We start from the raw sequence: 6,717 nt of genomic DNA, 5'->3' as shown, positions 1-6,717 counted from the left end.
TCCGACGTCTTGGGTTGATTGTCACCGATCGTCCTCCATACAACCCTGACTTGACCGCATACGATTTTCATCTGTTTCCAAAACTTTAACGAACACCTCCCAGGAATTCACTTTGATAGTGATGAAGCGGCGCAAGCTGAAGCGAGGTTGTGGCTCCATCTACAATGCCAGACTTTCTGTAGTTAGGTATCAACAAACTGGTCTCTCGTTGGGAGAAATGTGTTCGTCGCCAGGGTGACTATGTTGATAAATAATACGTAGACATGAAGATTTAAGATGTAGAATATTAATAACGTTTGTTTTATGTAAGTAAGAGTTTTCACATAGAAAATTCGGAGGCGTTATTTTCCACCATGCCCTCGTAAAATATTGAACAATAGGCCTGGTAAAGTTGAGGGAAAACATAGAGAAACGGTATAAAGATGTTAACGATTAACAGTTATGTTGTGACTCAAATGTAAACATACAAATATACGTTTAACAAAGGTATTTATATGTCTAAAAGTTTGAAGGTAGTCTGACAAAGACAGTCCCTCAAATCTTCTATCTATCTACTATAAATCTATCAATTAAAACCCCCAACTGTGGTTTCCATGTTCGGGTTAAGGCCAAGAACTGTAATTCAGTGTGTGATGCGGTTTTCGGTAATAGATGGACTGATCCTCGAGAAAGGTTTGTGGGCACGGGAGAAAGGCATAAGGCCTGGTGACATGGCGCCTTGTCGTCCATAAAAATTCCATCGTTTTGGGGAACATAAAGTCCATGAATGCTAATGGTCTCCATGTAGTCGAACATAAGCATTTCCAGTCAATGTGGTTCATCTGGAGCAGAGGACACAGTCCATTCTATGTAAAAACAGTCCACACCGTATAGAACCTCCACGTGCTCGTACAGTGTCTTATTGACAACTTGGGTCCATGGCTTCGTTGGGTTTGCGTCACACTCGAATCCTACTATCAGCTCTTACCAACTGAAGAACCCTCTGCCAGGCACTTAAATGTGGTTTGCAGAGTATCCATGTAGATGTCGTCTTACTCGTCTATACCAGTCGTCTAGGGTCGAAACTAACCAATATGGTTACAAGCATAGGAGGATTTCACGCAGTGTTGCCTTTCTGTGAGTGCTGACAACTCTACGCTAGCTACTGTGCTCTCGGTCTCTAACTGAAGGACGTCGCCCACTGCGTTGTCCGTGGTGAGAGGTAATGCCTGAACTCTGATATTCTCGGCACACTATTGACATTGTGGATCTCGAAGTACTGGTTTCCCTAAAGATTTTAGAGACGGCGTGTCCCGTATGTCTAAGTACCATTCGGCGTTCAAAGTCTGTTAATTCGCGTCGTGGGGCCATAACCACGTCGGAGAACTTTTCACATGGATCACTCGAGGACAAATGACAGCTCCACCAATTCACTGCCCTTTTACATCTTACGTACGCAATACTACCGCTATGTATATACGCTATGTGTTCAAAAGTATCCGGACATACGTTTTTCATATTAAGTGAATTGTGCTGTCACCTACTGCCACGAACTCCATATCAGAGACCTCAGTAGTCATTAGACATCGTAAGAGAGCAGAATGGGGTGTTCTGCGGAACTGACGGACTTATAAACTTGGTCAGGTCATTGGGTGTCACTTGTGTCATACGTCTGTACGCGATATCTCCACACTCCTGAACATTTCTAAGTCCACTGTTACCGATGTGATAGTGAAGTGTAAACGTGAATTGACTCGTCCAGTACAAAAGCGTACAGCCCGACCTCGTCTGTTGACTGACAGAGACCGCCGACAGTTGAAGAGGGTCGTAATGTGTAATAGGCAGGCATCTATCCAGACCGTCACACAGGAATTCCAAACTATATCAGGATCCACTGCACGTACTATGACGGTTAGGCGAGAGGTGAGAAAACTTGGTTTTCATGGTCGAGCGGCTGCTCATAAGCCACGCATCACACTGGTAAATGCCAAGCGACGTCTCGCTTGGTGTAAGGAACGTAAACATTGGACGATTGAACGTTGTGTGGAGTGATAAATCACGGTACACAATGTGGAGATCCCAAGGTAGGCTGTGGGTATGGCGAATGCTCGGTGATCATCATCTGCCAGCGTGTGTAGTGCGAAATTCGGAGGCGAAGGTGTTATGGTGTGGTCGTGTTTTTCATGGAGGGGCTTGCACCCCTTATTGTTTTGCGTGGCACTATCATAGCACAGGCCTACATTGATGTTTAAAGCACCTTCTTGCTTCCCACAGTTGAAGAGCAATTCGGGGATAGCGACTGCATCTTTCAACACGATCGAGCACCTGTTCATAATGCATGGCCTGTGGCGGAGTGGTTACACGACAATAAAATCCCTGTAATGGACTGGCGTGTTCAGAGTCCTGACCTGAATCCTATAGAAGACCTTTGGCATGTTTTGGAACGCCGAGTTCGTACCAGGCCTCACCGGCCGACATCGATATCTCTTCTCAGTGCAGCGCTCCTTGAAGAATGGGCTCTCCATTCCCCAAGAAATCTTCCAACACCTGATTGAACGTATGCCTGGAGAGTGGAAGCTGTCATCAAGTCTAAGGGTGGGGCAACACCATATTGAATTTTAGCATTACCGACGGAGGGCGCCACGAACTTGTAAGTCATTTTCAGCCAGGTGTCCGGATACTTTTGATCACATAGAGTGTGTGCATACCGCTGTCGCATGTCTTTTCTCACGTCAGTGCATTACCACTACAGCAGACTTCTTCCTATCGTTGATACTTTGATGCGATTTTTCGATGTTGAAGCGGCTCACAAGTTTAAGAAACAAAACATAAAGGACTAGAAACAATAGCGATGCAAATGTTGAGTGCCTGAACTAAAGTAACTGTTCATGTAAAGTACATACTAACATAAAACGACTGTTAACGTAGCTCCCTGTGTTGCAGTATTACTACGATATTTTGTCAGCTTGTAAAAATTTTAAAAAAACTCGTCATTATATCTCAGATTACTGAAAGAAAGTAGAATGGTACCTCTCGTGACTAACTTTGCTTTCAGACGCCGTAACTGTTGTAAGTACGATTCTGTTCCTCTCTCATTTTGCATATGGAAAGAGGATGTGATCGGTTTCACCTTACGTAGTGTAGTGTTAGTGCGGTTCATTTGAGTTCGAGACAACTTAGGTACTTTCCAGTTGTTTTGCCATTTCTGAAAGGCATTCTGTATCGCTAGACGCTGCACAATGCAATTCAGAAGACGATGGTTTGAGATCCAATAAAGTTCCGTTTTTTTTTGTTTTTTGTTTTTTGTTTTTTGTTTTTTTGTTTTGCTTCTTTATCTGAAAGGTAGTAGTTGCTTGCTAGTTGCTTGCTTGGGGAAGGAGACCAGACAGCGTGGTCATAAGTCTCATCGGATTAGGGAAGGATGGGGAAGGAAGTCGGCCGTGCCCTTTCAGAGGAACCATCCCGGCATTTGCCTGGAGTGATTTAGGGAAATCACGGAAAACCTAAATCAGGATGGCCGGACGCGGGATTGAACCGTCGTCCTCCCGAATGCGAGTCCAGTGTCTAACCACTGCGCCACCTCGCTCGGTGAAAGGTAGTAGACATAGTGAATAACTAGTGCCATCACGCAGTGAAAGATAACCAATACCAGACTCTATCGATAGTGAAATATTAATCAACAAAATGAGGTAGTGCTGACTCTGCCCTTTGTTGTTTTACCAGGGAAAGATCTGGGTTTCAGGTAGGATTTAAGTAAAAAACTTCGTTTCCATAAGGTCACTTGCTAGTTTTCCCTCGACAGCTTCCTTCGTAACAATGTCTCAGCAACTGCAAGCCAGAATCTCTGTGTTTTTAATTGGTTTCGTGGCAGTCATAATTTGCACAGTTTATAGAACTTTTAGTTCAATTCGCCCGAGTATTCACTTCATATGCAGGTGGAAGAGGGGAACTGCTTTTCCTTCCGTGAACTGTTGGTGAAGAGGAAAGTTATGGTGCGTTGGGACACGCCATTTACAGGAAGCTAACTATCAACGATTTGTGTCTTCGCGCCAGTATACTTCGTGGCGTAATACGTAGGACCCATGTCATACATATCAGACCCTGAAAGTTTGTCAGCCGAGTTAGCTCACCTTAAAGTAAATCTTTCGCCATAATGGGTATAGCGCGCGTTACGTAATCGACCAACCATGAATTGGCTGATGTGGCGCCTACGTCTGCCGCTTTCTGTCCTCCCGCAGGGTTGGTCGTGCTTGAGGAAACACGTTGTTTTTTCCAACACCATCTAAGAGTAGGGCTTGGCTTACGTAAGACGCGTGTTTGTTGTACCCCGTGCAGTTGTTGTGTACCAAATATTAGTCAGACCATCAGGACTGTTCATGACCAGTGAATAAAGCATAAGCCTCACACACGCCGACAACAACCAAGAGAACTGCCGATTGCAGATCATGGCCTCGGTCCCGGTTACCCCATGTGATGTATTTCTTTCAGTAGTCTTCACACATTTACGCTTCTTGCTGTTTTTATTTCTCAACCAGTCACATCACTTTCTTTTCCCTTACCTTCCAAAATATTGTGTCTCATCATGTTCCTCTTTCTCCTTCTATCCCACTCCTCATAGTTTAAACTATCTCTCTATAACTAGTCTCTGTTTTTGCGCTTAATTTCCTGTTCCTCCACTGTAGTAAGTACTAAATGTTTTATAACGTTGTACACTAGATGTAATTTATGTTTGTCGTAATGAATGTAATGCGTATTATCTGATTATACTAATCACAAGGCCATGGCCGCAATCTAGCCAGATTAAATAAATAAATAAAACAATGAATAAATAACACGATCCTCTCTCAAAGCACATCTAGAAGCGATGACTGAATGGGAAACCCGCTGCTTCACCTTCCCTTAATCATAGAATGTAGATGGTGTTAGTCCTGTGTCCTTCGTGCAGTTGAACTGAAATGCTAATCATTTGCAAACCAATACATGTAGCAAATTTTACGTCTATTTTACTACTTGTTTATATGCAATCTTCAATGCACTGCACTGTTTTACGCATCAGAAAGGAAATCTTGGCAAGGGGAATGAATAGATAAGCTACGTAACAATTTAATTGGATAAAAGCTCGGCAAAGGGGAATTACAAATTAAGTGTGAAAAGAAGGTGTTGTGTCTAGACCATACAGCCCAGACACAATGCTGTAGCCGATAGGGCACGCAAGGCTAACGCAGACGGGCGTGAAGTCTGGAACATGAGACTTATAAATGCACTAAAGAAAAATACGTAGCTTTTTTAATACTTAACTTTATTCTCTTGTTGGAATACATCTCTCCTGCATACTCGTAAGCTATTGTCACTGATACAAATGGCGCCTTGCTAGGTGGTCGCCATTTAACTTAGCAGAGGGCTATTCTACTGTCTATCTCTCGGCAAATGAGAGCAAGGCTTAGCACGTCCAATCGCTAGCTATGTTGTCCGTACAACTGGGGACGAGGTCTCCTCAGTCTCTCGAGACCTGCCTTGTGGTGGCGCTAGGTTTGCGATCCCACAGTGGCGACACGCGGGTCCGACATGTACTACAGGACCGCGGCCGATTTAAGTTACCACCTAGCAAGTGTGGTGTCTAGCGGTGACACCACAGAAGGCATACCTGGAACTAATACTACATAAACAGGGGTTGGACGTAAGTACGGAATCATAGCGTAAAATGCATGGTTGAACGTAAATGCAGAAACTAGCAAAGCCTGGAGGTTGCGCTGTCGTATTTGACCACGAACGGAACTTGAGGATTGTTCTCAATGCGTTGCATGTGTCAGTCTTGGTGAGAACAGTGCAATGCATAGTTGAGAGTGCATTATGTCGGAGATAAGAGAATTCGAACGTGGGAAAATTGTTAGTAATCGTATGGTGGATGCTTAAGGTAGCCGAAGCGTCTGGTGTTTCAAGAGCCACTGTACTGCACCTTTATTCTGTACACAGGGAAAGCGGAAACACATTACCCGCTCAGTCACAACACGGGCAAAAGTTTGTGGTTAGTGCTCGTGACAGACGGCCATTGAAGAGGATTGTGACGAAAAAAAAAAACATGCATCAGTGATGCAAATGGCCGTAACAGGAAAATGTGGTGCCGAAGACATAAAACTTGGCCTTTGGAGCAATGGAAGAAACTCATTTGGTGGGATGAGTCTTGTTGCACACTGTTTCTGAGTTCTGGCCACATGCCACAAGAGTGAAAAAGGCGGTGGGTCGGTGATGACTTGGACAGCCATATCGTGGTATTCCTTGGGCCCTATGGCTACACTGCAGGATGGCATCACTGCCAAGGATTGTGTGACCATTTTGGCTGATCAGGTCCATCTCATGGTGCAATGTTTGTTCCCCCTATGGTGAATCTGTCTTCGTAGACGACAGGACCCCTGTCCACAAAGCTCGCATCGTCCAGAACTGGTTTTGTGAGAACGAGCATGAGTCGTCGCATCTCCCCTGGCCATCACAATCTCAATCATATTGAGCCTTTGTGGTCTACTGTGTAGAGAAGGGTGCTTGATCGCTGTCCATCTCCATCATTGTTAGCTAAACTTGCCATTGGTTTGCAGGAAGAACAACACAAGATTCCCTTGAAAACCACGAATGACCTCTATTTATCCATTCCGAGATGACAGGAAGTTGTTTTGAATGCTAGCGGTTTTCTTACATCTTATTAAGCATGGTAATTTATTGTGTTTTTCGTATCAACATATTTCT

Source organism: Schistocerca nitens, chromosome 9 (assembly GCF_023898315.1).
Source record: "Schistocerca nitens isolate TAMUIC-IGC-003100 chromosome 9, iqSchNite1.1, whole genome shotgun sequence".
Lineage (NCBI taxonomy): Eukaryota > Metazoa > Arthropoda > Insecta > Orthoptera > Acrididae > Schistocerca > Schistocerca nitens.
This window is presented reverse-complemented; position numbering follows the sequence as displayed.